The sequence below is a fragment of the Rattus norvegicus genome, chromosome 1, assembly GCF_036323735.1.
Source record: "Rattus norvegicus strain BN/NHsdMcwi chromosome 1, GRCr8, whole genome shotgun sequence".
Taxonomy (NCBI): domain Eukaryota; kingdom Metazoa; phylum Chordata; class Mammalia; order Rodentia; family Muridae; genus Rattus; species Rattus norvegicus.
In genome coordinates this window covers 111,612,111-111,631,767 of record NC_086019.1, presented here as the reverse complement: position 1 = coordinate 111,631,767, position 19,657 = coordinate 111,612,111, and the positions used below count along the sequence as shown (strand labels likewise).

Here is a 19,657-nt window from a genome sequence, read left to right as displayed (position 1 = left end):
TTTAACTAGCTCAAACATTAGGTAGATATTTTCCAATAAGAGTAATAGCTTGTTAAAAATAGCAAACATGGATTATATGACTAATCATTTGGCCAGTCTCAAATGGGTAGCAAAATTATGAGGTAGGGTGATTTCCCTAGAATTTGGACAACAAAGTTGTTTGTATACATATGATTGTAGCATCTTTTACTATGGTTTTAGGGACATCTAAAGTAGAGTATCATAGTACTACAGAGGTATGCCTTATGCTTTAGGGGGGATCACAGGGCAGTAAGAAACCTAATGTTCTTGAGAAGACAAGCTAGGGGTCATTTATCAAAAGATCAGACCACCTGTACCTGGAAACCTTGAAGAAAATTAAAATACATGGGGCAGAGGATGGGGAGGAGAGAATACAGAAGAAGAGACGAAAGGGGAACAGAGAACAAGGAGGTGTTAACCCTGGAACAGGAAGTTCAGCATAGAATCCAGAAGTCAGTCAAATGATGATATTAAAAAATAAATTAAAAAACACACACAGGATAGAAAATACTTAACACTTGGCAAACAGAGAGGGATTTAGTGAACATATAGGTCAACAGACCAATAGACCTGGCAGGATCCTGAGGCTGGGACAAGGTGTAGCAGGAACAGCTTATCAAGAAACACACCCTTGGTATTTAAATTTGGTTTTCTGAGTCCCTGAACACTGGTGATGCTTGACAATTATGAAAATGAGCATTTGATGAAGACATAGTAGTACCAACACTTAGTGCAGTGTCTGGGCTCAATGTTGCAGCACCAGCGCCCAAGTGGCTGAAGCAAAAGGACTGTTGCTGGTTCATCGCAACTCTAAGATGAATTATGAATTACAGGCCAGCTCTGGCCATGAAGTCAAAATTACTGAAAAAAAATAGAATTCTTTCTGAGTATACACCGTTGACATGTCCGAAAGGGCCAAGAGTGTGCTAGGGCTTTTTGTTCCCTCTGACTTTCAGAGAGGACATGAAATGGAGAAATCTTGGTGATCTACTCTCTCTGGGACTTAACATCAAGCAAAAGCTGATTACCAAGCTTCATAGTCATTTACTTCACAAGACACAGTACAATAATCATAACCATAAGGAATTATAAAGCTACAAAGCAAAGACAGGAATTCAGTAAGACTCAGTTGTACATCTCTAATTTATCTGAGTCCCCCCTACCCAGGAATTCTTGAGCTAGGGCAACCAGTACAGCTTTATGATATTAGTCCACCTCCTAGCCAGGCCACACCTGAATCATCATGGGGTCCTCATGATGAGGACAAAACTTGTCCAAGACATGTGGGTTTTTGTTATTGAAATCTGACAGTGTCCTTAACTATCTGATTCTTAAAACTGTTTTCATATTACACACCTTAGAAAGTATCATAAAGACAGACATTTAAACATGCTTTCATTGAATTTTCCCATATATTTTAAGAAAGTCAGACAGGGTGGAAGCATGAGAAAAAGTACTGAACTAGAATCTGGTGCCGTAGCATTTGTTTTGGCCCTGAGATATATCTGAGCTTATGATTCTGGACAGAGCACTTACTTTTCCACTAACTGGATCTTCACATTCCATAGTGGGATAACTAACAATCTAGTGTCTGGGCTCACTTGGAGGCTGAGTGTTTAGGAGAGCATAGTGTAGAGAAAACACCCAGGTCATCCATGAGCGGTTGTCCAGAGTACCAGACAGAGAGTTGTGGTGTACATAGGACCACTTCAGAGCCAAGATGTCTTACTGTGGCAGCATCCTCCACCCAGGTTGCACATTAACATCTGAATGTTAGCACTGTTCAAAGGCAGTGTTAGGAAGTGAGGGAAAACTCCTGCCAAATCTGCCAACCTTCCACGAACAGGGTTGCCCTAGCAAACCTGCCTGGACAGGCAGTTGTGTCCTACTCAGGAATGAGAGTATAACCCTCATAGACCTGGGGTTTATGGTTAGAAAGGAACCTTCAGAACAGAGCAATGAGAATCGGTATTATTTCTAGGACACAGGGGTAACACAGGGGTAACCCTTGCTGTGGTCCCCCAGAAAACTTTCTAAAAATAATGTCAGTGAAAAAAATGCTTGTTCAGACATGCTACCTGAGCACTTGAGGGGCCATGGAGATCCAGGCTTTTATGCCTGCCGTTCAGTGAGTGAAGCAGGATGGTAGCCACAACCTGCATTGCCCAGGGACAAACTTAAAATTTGATTGAAAAATAGGCTTAAGCCATTGCTTTTTTCTATAGGAATTTTTAATGGAGATTCAATATGGCACAATGGGCATTATTTTAGCAATGCATCCATTAACATAAACTGACAATCATTCCTAGATAGGCAAAGGATCTCCTTTCCTAACTGCTTGTTTATCTTATCTTGTGACAGGAGGGAACCTTGTGATACCTAGGCACAGTACAACAGAGTCTATGTAATAAAGGACCTTTCTCTGCTGGAGCAACAAATGTGGTAAGTCTCAATACAGTTACAAATAAAGATGATATGCATGAAATTATATGAAGGACATTTAAAACCTCAGTGTCTTTTTCTGTCTTTAGACTAATGTGTGTGTGTGTGTGTGTGTGTGTGTGTGTGTGTGTGTGTGTGTGTGTGCGCGCGCGCGCGCGTGCTAGAGAGCTGGAATGGCAGCATGGTAGAAGATGGGTTTTGATGTTTTCCTGTCTTGTATGTCTTAGAATATATGTAGGCACCATGATGTCACTCTCCTTCCCCAAGATCTTCCCCAAATCTTAAGTGCTCTTGGGCAGAACACTGAAATCAACAATATTTCGTTGGCTACTTACATGAGGCTGAGGAAAAACCTCTCCAAAGTGGCAGCCAACCAGGATAAATGTGGACAAGTAGAATTAGCCTTTGTGCTCTATCAAATTTCTCACGTGTGAAACCTACAGTTTCTGTCTCCTTTCCTGGGACACTTCCCTTACTCAACCTGCTTTTCTATATAGATTATCTCCTTTGCTCACGGTTATGGAACTCGAGGATGTCAACTTTTAATCAGATTTCTGGCAATGCACACATATGCTTTTTCTTGCAATCCAAAGACATGAGGACCAAAGGTGGTGATATCATAAATAAGGAATTTCACTAGTAGTACACTTAGTTTGTAAGCCTTGTGCACACGTAGTACAGCTCTCAGGGGAAGGAAAGGTGGCAGGAAAGCAGGGTGTATCTGACCTTGTGAGTATTTAGACTTCCAAATCTACTTTCAGACATATACAGAATTATCTCTGATGGGTGGTCAAACTTACTGAGTTACATGAGGGCACAGGTAGGCCTTCCTGTAGCTACACATTCATGAGAGGATAGTGTATAACTTGGAGTTAGTGTGGTTAAGCACTCTTTGGCTCCCACAAAATATTCACTATATTGGGTAAGAAGAAGAAAAAATGAATTGCAGTGTTGTCTTCAGGAAATAACACATATAGTCTCAGTGACAAGGGTGCTTTGTATTTGCATAACAGAATAAAACAAAATGTCACACCAAGCTTGAATGGCCCTGAGTTTGGTCAAATAGAACATATGGAGATGCACATGACTCAGGCACTCAGGGACTGTGGAGCTGGGGAGGGATTTTCTGGACATGCCTTCAGTCATCTCCAGCAGACTGTGTGCAGAATACTCTCAGAGAACAAAGCTCTGGTTTACAGATGAGCTTAGGTAGTAGCACAGTTTGCATTATCCATGTTGTTCAACTCCTAGAACTGGGGTTCTCTTTGGTGTGCACTGGTGGTTTTCAGTAAGTTGCAGGTATTCTCTTAAGATCATAGTAATCTCCCTTCATTTCTTCCCTGTTCCAAAAACAAATCTCTCTTCCTAGGGACTCATATGTCCTCCAAAACATCAGCTTTCCATACTGAGTTTCTGGTCATAAGCTCTTCGTAAGTAGAGTTTTTGACTGGGATGAGAATCTTTTTTGAATCTTGGACAGATATGAGGGTTGAAGCAGTTTAGCAACATCCTTAGGTGCAGCATCTGACTAGATGCCCACAGCACTAAGTACCACCAGTGACTCCAGCATTAAGTACCTCAGTGTGTCCTCTCATTACATAATGATCTGTGAGGTGAGGTGGTGCACATCAGCTAAGCAATATCCAGAGGTGCTGTGTGCAAGGGTTCAAATCATGATTGAGAATGGAAGACAGAGACCATTGTCTTTGCTTTTTAGTTTGAAGTTAGGGAGTAGAACCTGTTTCCTCAAGGCTCTGTGGGTCTACCTGGTCTCTTCTTAGTACTTAGATGTCAAACATGTACTATGTCAGTCTAGCTATGCTATGTTCGCTGAATGTGCCAGTTTAGTGGAAGACTAGGTATACGTCTCTCTCCAGGTACAGAAATGGTATTGGATGTGGGATTACAGGGTGTGCCTTTTTAAACTCCAGGAGCATCTAAAACCGTGCATACAGAGGCCAAATTTCCTCAAGGCCTCATTTAGACATTTGAATTTCTCTGCATAGCCTTGTCATTCTGCTCTATTCCTTTAGACTCTATGTGGAAAACTATCCAAGGAACAGAATTATCAGTGGTAAATGAGTGAAGATCAACAAAATGGGTCTTCATCTCTATGTGGTTGAGCAAATATCTCCAGAGCAGTATATGCTGCACAAAGAAAAGCCACAGATGCTGACAGTGTGTGGAAGGGGAGGAAATGCTGCCTCAGGAGATCAGTACAGAGGAGGGAATGGGAGGGAATGGAGTTCAAGTCATGCGTGAGATAATGCTGCCTCTCCCTACATGTTTTCTTTGCCTCTTTTCTGGCATTAGAACTGTGCTAATTCCCCATTTTGGTATTGTATTGCAGACTATAAACAAAGTTTTTGAGAGGGCAGAGGAGCTGAAGAAGAACATTCTAAGGAATCAAGGGAAGAATATAAAAGTTAAGTGGCAAAAGGTCCGTGAGGAGGAGCAAGGCGACAAGATTGAGTGTAAACTACTTTGTCTGTTCCTAGGACTGTCTTGTGCTGCTTTAGTGAAGTGCGTGATTCCATGAAAAACCTCCACATGCACTTGAGTACCACTGTGCCCACACACTCACACACACACACACACACACACACACACACACACACACACACACACACACACACACATGCATCAGAATGTGGTACTAGGAAGACTGAGACCTAGCTTTACTGAAGACAGATATTCAGATATGAGTAAGGAGGAAGTAGAGGTTTTTCCCCCACACCAGGGATACAGACCATAGGCTGAGATGTCAGACCTGAGCACAACTACACTTGGGTCATGTCTGTGCTAACAAGACTTTCTTCCAAGAGTAGCAGTATTGACCTAAATCCTTTTCCCTTCCTGCAGAAAAATAAAGAAGAGGAACTAGCCCAGAAGGCAGCCTTCTGTGAGGACATAATGGAAATCCTTCTTAGGGCATTTTCTAAATGGTCTTCCTTTCCTTTGCAAAACTCTAGGGTTCAGAAAGGTAGAGAGGTGGGCACTGGAGCCCCTTTATCATCAAAGAAAGCTCAGCCGTCTTCACTACCAACAAGAAATTTCAGCCCACCAGTAGTGCCTTCAGAAAAGGAAGCATGTGATGAAGAAGCCCCAGGAACACCACCATCTGCCAGGGAGGCTGCAAAAACTGTCATCATTTAAAGGGCAGGTGAGTCACCACAGGTTTCTGAATTGGACAAGCCTTGTAGAGAAGCTATCTCCCTACATCTGGGTCAGCCACAAAGGAGTGAGACTGAAGCTCACCAGTAAGGTAAGGTAGAGGTGCTAGAAAGGTGCCTGCACTCTGGAGCACTGAGCCCCACAGAGAATATTGAATCTCAGCTACATCCTCAGTCTTCTCCATGAATTCACTATTCTCCTATGATAAGAGCCTCATGTGACGAGTGCTGTCTGTTTTTGTCTGGCCAACTTAACGTTTTTGTTGTTCACTTGTGCAGACAGAGCAATATTTCTGGATGTGTCTGTGAGTTGAGTGTAAAGAAAATTCTGAGCTTTCCTTGAGTTTCTAAGGCCACAAATGGTCTCCCACATCCATACAACATTCCATGACTGCTGACAGACTCTGGTGGTCTGACCTTGAGATAAGACTGTATATATTTGTCTTGTCTCCAACCTCTTAATATATGATGGGGTCTCTCATAGCCTCACAGCTCCTGGGAAAATGCTCCATATGATTGACCATTCCCACAGCAGGCATTCTTCAAGGTGGACGCTAAGGAATGCTTGGAGCTTGGCTCAATCTATGTCTGGAAGTCAAAGACCCTGTAAGTCACTTAGGTGAGTCTAGGTTTAAGGAAACACTCAGGAGTACATAGGACAACACAAGTCCAGACCTCAGAGTCCAGAGGTCAAAAATATGGAGATATGAACTAAGAACAAAGAAGACTGTCTGTGCTAGGAGAGACACAGCAAATGTTTTCCATTTCTCTGGCTGCTTAGCTTACAGGATACTTATGGTGCTCACCAGAGTTAGGAGAGGACTTTGTCCAATGAGTCTGGGCACATACAGAGAAATTTTAGAATCGGGTAAGAGTTGCATCCAGAAATATTCCTCGATCTACTCAAGCTAACAATAGAATCAATGGCCACATCTCTCAGACAACAGGATCCAGAGTTTGGAGAAAAAACTACCTGCCCATTATAAGAAGGGGCTGAAGGAGAAAATCTCAATGACTTTGCATTTCTGTCCCAAGCTGCCAGGCTGAGTTCTAATCACAGACACCAGGTCCTGTCACCTCAGATTTTTCTCTTTTTTGGATCATAGTTGAGACCAGGAGAGGCCTGCACCAGGTGGCCCTCCCTCACGATTTATGTGAGAAATTCCTCACCTTAGCGAGGAAGAACACCAAGAAAGGAATCTAGACGTGCAGGGTGTTGTGTGGACGCCTGGTAGTTATATAAACACTTTGTATCTGAGGCTCTTTTTTCCCCCTGGCCTTTCCACGACTCTCAGGGAACATATCTAGGGTGTCTTTCCATACATATGGCCCTCCAGAAGCAGCTATGAGTGACAAAACCTGTCAGTCTTGAATTTGATGACTTTGTATTTGGTTGCTTCTCAGAATCCTTTATATTCAACAATTTGGGCCAATGCTATAGTTAGACATTTTCATTTTAATTGGGGCTAGTGACAGTAATTCCAGTCATTGGCATATTGACTGGAGGCTTCCTGCAAGTTAAAATCAACCTCACAATCAGAGTCCTATACGGCCTTAAAGAAAAAGAAGGCAGACTGAAAAGCAGAGAGGCAGACAACCAGGCATAAGGTAAGGAAAAGTCTTGTTGTCCTTTGTAAAAAGAAAAGGAGCAGTCAATTGCTTTTGGGTCCTGGTCTGAGTATCTACTCTGATAAGCCTTGGAATGGAAATTATCTCACCACCTCAGGACTCCTAAGCAAACCTTCAGGCTGATAGAGAGAAGAGCATAGGTGCAGGAGGTGTCAAGACGGACATCTCAGGTTCTACTCAACATCTGTTCCTTTATACTGTACCTCAGCAAAGGACAAGAGCATCCAAGGTCTTAAAACACCAAAGGGAGAAAAAACACTGAGACTCATGTCATGGTGTGGGCTGGGGCTTCATGAGTGTTATGAGTGGGTCTGAGACCTCCAAGAATTGTCACAAGTTGTTATGCCTTGGCAGGTTGGAGAAGAGTATCATGTGACTAACATCATAATTCCACTCTAGAAAAGAGGCCGACATTATTGTTATGCTGAAAATGAGGAGAAGCTCTTCTTCATACAAGAACAACTGTGGCCTTTTACATTAGGCTGGATTCATGTAAGCAAATGGACCTCAATCACTGAGGCTTCCTCTTCTCTGTCTCTTAGAAACATCCTGCCTAAATCTTGCTCTGCACTGAGTCATTCCATTCCAGATCATCTCTGACCACGGTCAAGAGTGTGCAGGTGGAGTCAATGGAGCATTTCCTAGTACTTTTACAGCTCTTCTTATTTTACATCTTACTTGAAGTAATTCTTCAAACTTCCAACTCCATGTGAGTCTGCGATGAGAATAGTAGGTTGCCAAGATGTACGATAACAATATATACAGATCGTAAACCTAAAAGGTGGAGAAATGAAACAAATAAGCCAGCGAATCTTTTCGGATGAGTGTGTTTTGTATCTGTGAAGAAGTACTTTGTGCATACCCAAAGAGCTTCTACATGCAAGGTATTCAAGTGTTTGCACCTGCCCGGCACACTTCTGTTGATTTTCTAGGGAACACAGTGACTTGCCTAGAGAGTCCTTTGAATGGTTCTCTTACTTTCAAAACCTGGAGCTCACAAAACATGCAGCACTTTTTGTAATGTGACAAATATAAGCCCAAGCCAAGTGGTTTATTTGTAGGTTTTGTGAGATCACTTGTACTTCTAGACAGACCTTGGGAAGGCACTCTCCTGGGACTTCATAATCTTCAACCTGATTGTGTAAATTCTTACTGCTATGCCTAACTCAATAATACATTACGCCCAATTGAAATTTGGTGTTTGGTGTCCGAGGATAGAAAAGGTAGATCACACAAATAATGTATAACATGTCACATGAAGCAAAGTGCACAATATTCTTCAGGAGGGAAATATACATCAGTGTGGATAGCAGAGGAAGAACTGTAACACTTACTGTGACTTATTATGACTTGGGAAGAGGGGAACAAAAAGTTCATGGGGGAGGGGAAAGTGTTGGAGAGATACACAGTGTGCTCCTGTATCAGTGAACATTTCTGTTAGCTTGGATTTGTGGTATATTTAGAAAGGAATGCCTGAGATGTGCTGAAATCACCCATGAGAACCATTTTCTGGTATTGCCAGGAAGATAGTGATTCTGAACATAGGCTAAACTATTTGGGCTGTTCTGAGCAAAAATATCATATGACCAAACCCATACTCTAGAACTTAAAATGGAGTTGCAAGGCTGTTTGGGAAGGGAAGGTCAGGTAAGGTTTGGGAGTTGAGACCATGGACTGATGATGAGGGGGGTAATAGCTGTGTGGTGAGGAGGGAGGTGTTGGGGATTTCAGAGATCTAGGGAATGGGCGTAGAGGTTGAGGAGTCTATGACAAGGCAGGCTTCACTTGGGCTCAAGAGGGTGGCAGTGATGTTCTCAGGAACATGAGTCAAGTTTCTAGTGGAGAACTCAGTTTGGAAACAGGGTTTAGTCTTAGAGTGTGCAATTTAAAGCATCTGTGAGATGTTAGACATTAACATTGGGAGGATGTGGTGGGAAGCCTGGAGAGGGAACTGGGACACTTCAATGTGATGGTGGCTCAAGAACCCAGTTAAATGGGGAGAGCTGGCTGCAAGAGAAACATTTCCCTGGCAACAGAGGAGGAGGTCTAATGAGGGTAGAAGGAAACAGAGTGGGATGAAATAGCATGAAGGCTGCAGTAGAACTGGATGAGGTTTTCAAAAGCCACTCGGCAGTGACACTGGAAGAGAGGAGTTTAGGATGGGACCTAGGGAGAGGCTCCAGCAGGAAGAGCATTTAAATCTCCTAAAGGAGTTCTGAGGATACTGGATTCATGAGTTTTAAGCCATGGAGGGCAGAGATGGGAAAGGTGAACAAAGTCGTAAAGAGTTGGGTTCCTCCTGGAACCCTAGCATTCAGTAGGGTGAGCCTGCTGGGAGGAGACATTTGCTGCCAACCAGAGCTAACCTTAATAGTGAGCATTGAATCGAAAGGTCACATGATGACGTGTATGTGGCATTGTGGAGTCTGCCATGAGTGTCATACTGAGGCTTGCATCTAGGCCCTAGATTCTATGGCATTTTGAAGTACAGAGGATGATCTTTTAGAATGGGTAAACAGAGTGCTAGCATTCAGGAACTGTGAAATGATTTAGACATGGTTTGTTCTTGTTTTTTTGTTTTCTTTTCTTTTTCTTTGACTTTGCTTTTGTTTTTCAAATGCTTTATGTTTTCAATTATAGTTTACTTGTAAGTGTACATACACGAACACTGTTGTTTAATGGATCGTGGAAGAAGCATTTATGTGCATAAAACTTAGAGAAAGAAACAAGAACCTGCCAGGAGCCTGCTACAAATTTCTCAATTTTTTTCCTCTGAGATCAAACATTTCTTTCTCTCACTATCTCATCTTATATGTGCCTCTCTTCCATGATAACAGTGCTTCAAGTACAATGGGTAGATATGTAATTTTACAACTGGCTTGCATGGCTTACCATCTCCAAGACTCATTCCCACTCATGCATGCAGTTTTCTGATGCGTTTTTACATCTGGTGATCCAGTGAAGAAGGGAAGGAAAGGAAAGGAAAGACCCATAGTATGATCATCTGGCAGTAGTACAGCACCACTTCAAAAGGACAGAAGTGTCTTTTAGTCATATAGGGATAAATGCCAGATTCAGGAGTGAAGGCTGACAGTTCCTCTGCCCACTTAGGTCACTCTGTAAGAAAGAGATCATGAGAGAGTGAGACAGAAAGAGCTTAATGTATATATAGCAGGGAGAGAGGGGAACATGTAGAAGAGAAAGGAGAAGGTAGAGAAGGGGGAGGAGAAGGAGGAGGAGGCAGAAGAGATAATGAAAATAAATAAACAAATGAATAAAATAAAATAAATAAGGAAAGGAAATGGAGACATCAAAGAAAAGGACCAAAAATAAGGAAGAGGAAGGTGATTAATACTAGGACAGGAATAACAAGGTCTCAGAGGAGGACAAAGATGACAATGATGAATAGCAATAGGAGGAGAAGGAGGCCCACAAGTTCTAAAAGAGGATAGAAGCACTCTCTAGAGAAGATGAGAGGAGAGGTGGCAAGAGAGCAGAGAGGAGAAGAGATGGTGAAAGAAAAAGAGCAGAGAGAGCTAAGAAAAGAGAGGGGAGAAGAGGAAGGAGGAAAATTAGTGAAAGAAGTAAGGAAGGAGGAGAGTAAGGTAGAGGAGAGAGAGGAAACTTGGACTTGGAGGCACAGCTATGTGACTGAAAATCTGGTTTTTCTCATTTCAGAATTGAAATTTTCACACTGACACCTACTGGATTAAAAGAAATACCCTATTGTCCAAGAAGGGGGTTTCATTCCCACAAACAGAACACATGTCTCTTTTGTGTATGTGTCTATGTACAAGATATCAAGGTCATGTTCTCAGTCAGGACATAGTCTTGACTGGGTTTACCTTTTTTTTTGTATCTATCTGGCAGTTCATCCCCATTACTCACCTTCCTAAAAATCCAGAATAACCAAATATCTAGGAAGCCAGGGGGCAGTAGACATAAGTTTTCTCATATTTGAAATCTGGTCATTCACTGTCTCTGGGGGTGCTGATCCTTTCTGTCCCTTTAACCTGATATCTGGGTATACTAATACTCTCTGGAGAAGAAAAAGGAAGTAGGACTTTGGTGTACCTCAGGGTCAGAGTGTGAGAGCACCATGCTTGAGGCCCTGAATTCCATCCCCAGTAGCATGAGTGGAAAAAGTAACAGAGAAGGTATGGAAACCAGTAGTTGATTCAATGTTAGTATGTTTTTCATTTTGTCTGTTAGTAGGTTTCAATCAGCAATATGAATGCAATGGGTGTTTCTGCTGGGCTCCCAAAAGAAACCTTGATTTTGCCGTTTGTGGCTTATACCATTGAAGTGGTGAGCGGTAAACTTTGATGGTAACTGCATAAAGTACATCATAGGTGTTAAATGAACTTTGGAACTAAGTGATCACCTCTTAAACCCTTGGAAGACCAGTAGAGAGGAGTACAGCTCTATGGAAGGTGTCACATTTATATCATGTAAATAGGGTTAGGAAGCCTTCCTCCAGTCCTCATATACCATGTCAGCAACTCCAGTTTTTCCAGTCCTGCAACCAATTTCTCCCAATGTCCATACTCCAGATTGACCAATCCGGCCATTAAAAACATAATACACCAAGAACATCCGTCTGGCCTAGAGAGAGTAATGGACCTACCTGAACGTGTTTCCTATAGCATGTGATTTCTCTGAAATTTATATGACCACACCATTGAGGACTGCATATACTTCACACAAAGTTACTGTCCTGCACAAGGAATGACAGGACAAATTCACTGTTGGTGACAGACTGACACAAAGAAGCTATGATCTGTTGGTAAATGACCATTCCCTTCAGTGCTTCTCTTTGACCCTGTATAGAAGTGAAGCTACTCAGAACATATTGGTGTTTTCCACAAATTTCACAGAATCTCTCATTTATATAATTATATTTTCAAACAGATTTATAGTTTCTGTAAAATGCTATTTTAATTGTACAGTAAAAGTTAAGTGTCGTGTCAAGGTGTTGAATCTTGTTTCAGATCAGGTGTCCCATAGCATGTTAAAGGAGAGGTGTGATTGGCAGCAAATAGGATTGGCAGGTGCTTGGGAACAACCTTGTCCAGGTTCTTATTTACTTCTCTGTCATTTCCCTCCTTTCTGTCTCCCTTGTTTTTGACTCTGACTGGATCTCAGGATAAAACAGTGTCTGTCCTGAAAGTCACTTGTCCAGCCTGATATGGAACTGAGAGAAAAACATCTACTCCTGCCTCCAGGTGCTAAGATTAAAGACTTTTTGATCACTATGTTTGTAAAACTTAAATTTCATCTTTTGACATTGACTCAACACTTGCTCTCAACATCTCAGGGAGTGAATAAGCCTATGTTAACCCATACCCATGTGAACAGAGTCTACAATGTATCCTGATCACATTTACTCCTCCCTGTTTTTATGCATGCTCTGTAAAGCCCATGTGAAATGCCAATTCTAAAAAGAGAAAAATATCTCCTACTATCATGTCTTGTTAAAATATATATCCTCTCTCTCTCTCTCTCACTCTCTCTATCTCTCTCTCTCTCTCTCTCTCTCTCGCTCTCTCTCTCTCTCTCGCTCTCTCTCTCTCTTGGTGTGTGTGTGTTTATGTGTGTTTACTGTGTTTCTATGTGAGAGTATGGTATAGGTTCTTTGGAATTCAGTAGAACTTGTATGTGCTACGTATTTTCCACTCCTATGTGAGATCCTATGATTAAATTCTGCTTGTCAGGCTAGGTGGCAAAGGCCTTGTCCCAGGAAGCCAAGTGGCTTGAACCTGATGTGTTTAATCAAGACATGTTGTTGCATGTCTTTCTTGTGACATCCTATGAATCCTGAGCAAATTCCAAATCTCTATACTCCTAAAGAAAAAAACGACTTCTTATACCTCAAACAGTTGTTATCAATAGTTCTTCTACTAAGGCTGGAGCAGGAGCTTCTATCACATGAATACTGAAAGGACTTCACTTTGTTAAGCTTTAGTAGATGTAACCATAGTTGCTGGGGTTTTATGAGTGTAATGGCTTTCTGGAACAGAGGTTTTGATAGCACTACCCCTGCTACAACTCTTTTACTGTTTTTTGTTTCATGTTACAACATGACCCCTGACGGGTGAGGTTCCTTGTGTGTCTGTATGATATCAGTATCTCATTTGGGGCCAAACCCTCAACATTTTCCCTGAACAAGTTGAGGAGTAAATAAGTCTATGCATTAACAAATCCCCATGCAAAAGGAGTTTCTCTGACCAACAGGAAAAGCAGCACTGATCTATGGACACAAATATATTTAGGAGGCAGTTTGACATGAAAAAAAAAATGACAGTAGTATGTCTCCTTATGGTCTGTTAAGCACCAGTAGGTATGCTTAAGACCAGATTTAGAGCAGCAGATATGAATTCACTATGTTAAATGACCAAAAACTCAACCAGAATGTGTTGGTTACTATTATAGCAACAGGGCCATGATTGTATCTGTAGACATGTCTTCCCCAACAAGTCAGCATTACAGCGTAGCAAATCCACTGCTGGTCAGAACGCTGATGACTGTTTTCTCCCAGAATTCTGCATAATACCACCCTGCACAGAGAAAGCTAGGCAGCAGGGAGGAAGTTTGCCAGTAAGTTTCAGAGTATTTCTCTCTGTGCCAAGATCAAATGGTAGTACCTTTAAACACAGTGACTTACCACCCACTTCTGATATGTAACCAAGAGAAACTGTGCTAGCTTATATTATAATCTATACTATTTAGGGAGCTTCAGGCTTCCCTGAATATAAATACGTAAGTTTCTCATACATGGGACTGAATTTTTCATTCATGATAAAAAGATGTTGAAAGTAGCTTGAAGTGTTCTCTCCTCATGGATCCTCCCTTTTACTTAAGACTCATGGTGTTCAGCTTGGGCACTGAATCCTGTTAAGGGTGCCTGACTGCATGCAATTTACTTGTTCAGTTGCCTGGACATCCAGCCTCCTAAATTAACCTGTTGACTCTTAGGATCTAGGATAGGGCCTAGGATGGGGCAAAGCTGGAGGCAATACTGAACTTTTAGGAACTGAACTATTAGTCCAAGGTTGCCTAGAAGTTGTGAAATAAACATGACAGGAAGGAATATCTTAGGTAGTGAATGAATGATTCCTACTTGATCCTCAAGTGCAGCCAGAGGCTCATGAGCCATTAGTGCCTGAGAATAATGGGCTCTCACCTATTTCCACAGGTCCACACTCAGCAAATGGATCATACAAGGAAACCATACTGATGACCATTCCATCACTGCAGGGCACAGTTTTCTTACCACTGCCCCTTGGATGTCTCTGGCTAGAATGGTGAAGGAAGTGAACCTGAAAGTGTCCTCTTTCCAATGCCTGCATTCCAGTCCACATCTGTCCCCGAAACCCAAATTTTCTCAACTTCTCGCAATATATCTTTCTCTATTGTTTTTCCTCTGCAGCTTACTTGTCTATTCGAAGTGAAGACAGAGGTTATTATCTTTTCATATCACAGCTGGCCCTACATGTAGACAGAGACAGAACCCAAACCCTAGCCTGACATGGCCCAGGTATGCAGAGTTTTAAGTGAGTTGATTCTATCAGTAAAAGACAAGGCTGAGGGGCCAGGTCATCACTTATACAAGTTCATAGATCTAAGGAAGAGGAGGAAACAAAGCATTCTGACCTCCCATGCTCCTCAGAGCACCACTTCCTTTAAAGACAGTGCATAAAGCTCCAGACAAGGCTCAGTGCCAAAGAGAATGTCACTCAATTTGGGGATCATATTTGTTCTCAGCACCCATATGTTGGCTCACGAATGTCTGCCCTCTAGTTCTAGGAGATCTAATTACCTCTGGTGACCTCAGGTGTCATGGGAATGCCTATATCTACATGTAGACCAAACACTCAAATGTCTTGTTAAATAGCAAAAAAAAAAAAATGGAAATCTATAAACATGGGATTCTATAACCTAGTATCTCTTCATGAGTCTCCATAGGTTTCCTCAGTTTTGAGGCAGGTCCCTCAAGGAATGTGTGGTGGGGCCTTTGCCAGTGAAGCCATGGAGAAGTGTTGAGTTTGGAGTTCTAGTGGAAGCTTAATGTGACTGTACCCAAGGCAGGAAGAGATGGAGAACATGGAATGCTTTACCCAAGTGTGTATGGACTTTCTCCTCAGCAACCAGTTCTCCCTGACTTGCACCACACAGAGAACAATTGCACTCACATTGTGAGTACTGAGTGAAGTTTCTAGGGAGACCTTAGAGCTGCAAGTTGCCAACCTGAAGGAGAAAATAGAAGATAGGAAACCTTGCCCATCTTGGTATTGTTTACTGTCCTGAGCACAGACCCCTCAGGATTTGTTCTGGGAGTTTAGTCTGACTGAGATAAACTTCATGCACAAATGGTTTAGTCTCAGTTAAATGCCAAATTAAAACAGTGTCAGAAGGTGCATGGCATGAGGTATTTCACCAATGAGGAAGAAACATATGTCCTGGGGTTCCCGAAGTTTTAGGTAAAATGTTGGTAATATCTTTTGTTTCCTTTCACTGAGGCTCAAGGTAATTAGGTAACTCATCCAGAAGACAAAAGCAAATGTTTTATGGGTATGCGGGCTTACATCAGAAGTCCTGCTACTTGGCATAGAGGCAGGAAAGTAGCATGACTTCTAGCCTGTCTGCATTACATAGTGAGACCTTGTTTCAAATAAAGCCAATTTTAGAGAGTGGGGAGTCACCTGCTGATATGTTGGTGCTCCTCCATCAACAAGTACAAAGAACCATTCAGGTGCTTTCCATGACGCAGGTGACCAAGGAGTTGTTTCTCCTCCCTGCTGCTGCTGATGACATTTTCCTAGTAGCATAGGAAGTGGTATTAGAAATCTAAGAGATGAGAGGCATAAAGACATTTCTGAACAGACATTTAGTCCTGCAGTTTTAGGTAGGATATCTACATAAGGCAGACTAGTCTCATGCTTTTCTTGTCTCAACTTCACAGAGCTTTGAGTGACAGTGATATTGGTGTTCTGTTTAGGCCAGAGTTGATCTAGGATGCTCAAGTTCTGGAGTGTCAAAACCCAGGAACCATCACTATAGCTGCCAGAAACTAAAAGATACTACACAGGCAGGGAAAGACACAAATAGCTAAAGAAATTCTTACTGCTCATAACCCAGGGTCAATGCCTTGCTCTCTGTGGCCACTTACATTTCAATCCTCAAGAGAGATTTAGAGGGAGCAGAGGAATAAAGTTCTTCACAGACTGACTGGAGCCACCTGAAGATACAGAGATTCTATGCTGATTGAGGGAAGTGGCATGCATGTCCCTTAATATTAAGTGCTTCTTCCCCACCTGCCCTGTGGGAGCCCCATGCATCCACCTCCATCTGCGACATGAGTTACTTGATAGCAGTAGCAGGCTGTACCACTGGCCACCACATTGGTTCTGCTGTTGGCATTCCAGGCCCTTAGCTTTTTTGATCCAGGGAAATCTGAAAGAGAGAACATGATTGGACAGCTGTTTGGTTCCCTCACATTGTGATGGATGTCCAGGAAAAAGAGAAAGCCATAGTTCCATAGTTATCATGAACTGACATGCAGGCCTAGTTCCATGGTGACAAGGGGGTAGTTTCTCTAGCAAAATAATGTACAGTAGAGGAAATGGTCACAGAGTTATAAAAAGCCTGTTAAAGAATGTGTATATACATGTGCCTTTATCCCAAATGAGGGGTCTCCACCTGTGTGAGATATGAGTATGTATACAGGTGAGGGTCTTCACGAATGTGAGCATACACTTGGAGGTGAGAGCATTCCTAAATGTGTTCTTGGGACTGTGTGTGCCTTCCCTGCCTCTGTGCATACAGCACACCAGAATAAAGCAAAGAGTTTGTTGTCAGGGGATCTACTGCTGCCCTGAGAACTTTTTACCACAGCTCAAAGACATTCGAGCAAGAGAGAGACGTGAGGGGGCTGGGCTGCACTTGGAAAGCAGGAAGGTCCATGGTCTTTACAAAGGAGATGGATGCTTCTCTGGATTCTCTCTGGAGGAAAAGGCTGAAAGTGTCTCCCTCTCAGCTCATTCCTCCCTATACCCAGAGAAGCTGCATCACATCCCCTTCTGGAGTTGTGCATTGTTGTGGGCATGGGTGAAAGCAGGGCTTTTCACAGATCCGCTCACAGTATTAATGAATCAGATACTTCTGTGTAGGCCAAAGCTGTATACATTTTGATAGGACAGACTCTTAGCTAGTTCATTTAATCGTACCTCAAGTTGTGCAACAAACTGTCTCCCCTTGTGCTTCTTACTATCTGCTTACAGCTCTGTTCCCTTTCTTCTGCCTCCTTCAGTATCTTTTCATGCTCCTGCATTTGCTTTTGTCCCTTCAGTCTCTCTCCTACCCAGGCAACCCCTGTGCTTTCTGCCCCAGCTATTGGCTGTCTGATATTTATTATTATCTGTGCCAGAACAACACTTCAGTTACCTTCAGGCAATGACATTTATGTTTTGAGCAGGTGGGTAAGGATAAAATTTACAAATCTGAAACCCAGTGATGGATCATAGAAATGACGTCAAAAGCCTGCCATCACTTAGCTCCTTGCCAGTACAGAATTAACAACTGAAAATACAGAAACACACCTTCATACACAGTGAGAAATGTCACCCAAACAATGGGTAGATGTGTGCACAGCATGCAGATGTGGAGCTCAGAAGACAAACTCAGATGTTGCTTTTCGGGAACCTTCCACTTTCACAATTGTGAGGCAGCTGTTGTGCAGCTAGAAACTGAAGTCACCTCTTCTGCAAGAGCAATGTATGCTTTTAGTCACTGAAGCCTCCAGCCCTCATTGAAGATACACGATGTTGAGATGTTGGTTTGTTTGTTTGTTTGTTATGGGGCAGTAAATATGTGAAGTTTACAGGTCAGAGGACAATTAATGAAGAGGGTTCTCTTCATTACTCTTTATATCGAATTTGATAAAGAAACTTAGGCTGCCAAACAAAAAGTCATCACAATAAAGTAGGACTTGGCAAACTAACAGAAGAAAAAGAGTTTAAGAAACAAGAATGTCAGACACATTTTTACACATTCTGGAGTCCCCTAAAAATATTAAACTAAAAGCTATGTTTGTGGAGGACCTCTTTACAGACCCCTGGTTGCTGTTTCAATCTCCATGTGTACATATAAACTCTAATCAGTGAATTTAGAGGGATTTGTTCTCCTTAAGTCTAATCTCTCCTCTGGCAATGATACTATCTCTGCTTCATTTTCTACTTCTGAGTTGCTGAGCTCTGAAAAGGACTAATGTACATCTCATTTAGAGTTGTGCTGTCTCTCTGTCTCTGTTTCTATCTCTCTGTGTTTATCTCTCTCTCTCTCTCTCTCTCTCTCTCTCTCTCTCTCTCTCTCTCTGTGTGTGTGTGTGTGTGTGTGTGTGTGTGTGTGTGTGTGTGTCTATCTCTCTGCCTGCATAATGACTGGCTGTGTGTCTCTGCATTTGTTACCCTCAGCTGCAGGAGAAGACTTCTCTGATGACTGAATAAGGCACTGAACTATGACTATAACAAAATATCATAAGAAGCAATAATATAGTTATTTATATTTATTAATTTTTACATCTGTGGGATTGCTATTAACTTAAGTATTTCGGCTATCTAGTTCCTGTTTCTTGGCCACCCAAGCAGTGGCAGATATGCCTGTAAATCCCTTGAGGCACAGGAGTGGCTAAGCCCCTCCCCTGAGCATTTCCAACTGCCAGATTCCACACACAGAACCTTCTAACTGCCAACTGGCCATCCTCAGCCCTCCCCATACTCATCCCATTCTTACAGAGCAGCCCAAGTTGAAATCCCCCAAATCCTCACCCTGAAAAGCTTTGTCCCCACCCCAAGAACAGGTATATATCCCTGTCTTCTACTCAGTTCTCTGCTGTTTCTCATCTGAGCTGAGGCAGTTTCTCCTGTAGAGGTTAAGGTTGGTTCTTCCTCCCAGCCCCATGCTTCCAGGTGTGAGATTCAGACTCACAATATATTTACAAATTCCAGGTCATATAGCTTGGCTCAACTTTGAGTAGATCATACCAAAAATTAACCCATTTATTCGAATCTACATTCTGTCATGTGGCTGCTTACCTGTGTTCCAGTACCATGTTCATGTGTTGTCCCATTTTCCCGGGTGAATCCTCCAACTGACACTTTCCCAGAATCCTTTCTGCTTCCTGGATGCCCCACCTCCTACTTTCTGCCTAAGCTATAGGCCATCAGAGTTTTATTGACAGGTGTCTCATCCATACAGACACAAGATATTCTTTGATACTTCCCTCTGGGTTTTTCCCTCCCAGTAAATCTCTGGTGCAAGATTTCTTGTGCTGTGTGACTCTGTGGTATTTCTTGCCTTCTGACTGCCGGATACCTTTCTAACCTTGCTGCAAC

General features: G+C 42.4%; 1 long non-coding RNA gene across 5 annotated transcripts; it reads right to left on the bottom strand.

Annotated features, from left to right (window-relative positions):
- Positions 1–1,048: 1,048 nt before the first annotated feature.
- Positions 1,049–19,436, bottom strand: LOC120099817 (uncharacterized). Of its 5 annotated transcripts, none has more exons than XR_010060095.1 (6): positions 19,358–19,426; positions 17,864–18,025; positions 16,608–16,718; positions 16,435–16,503; positions 11,893–16,083; positions 1,049–8,039 (listed from the first exon to the last, which is right to left on the bottom strand). It is a non-coding gene; the product is annotated as an uncharacterized LOC120099817 (long non-coding RNA). The 5 variants fall into 5 exon arrangements; XR_005499073.2 differs by having other exon boundaries at positions 15,968–16,083; XR_010060097.1 differs by lacking the exon at positions 19,358–19,426 and having other exon boundaries at positions 11,893–11,982; positions 15,968–16,083; positions 17,864–19,350.
- Between the last annotated feature and the right edge of the window lie 221 nt (positions 19,437–19,657).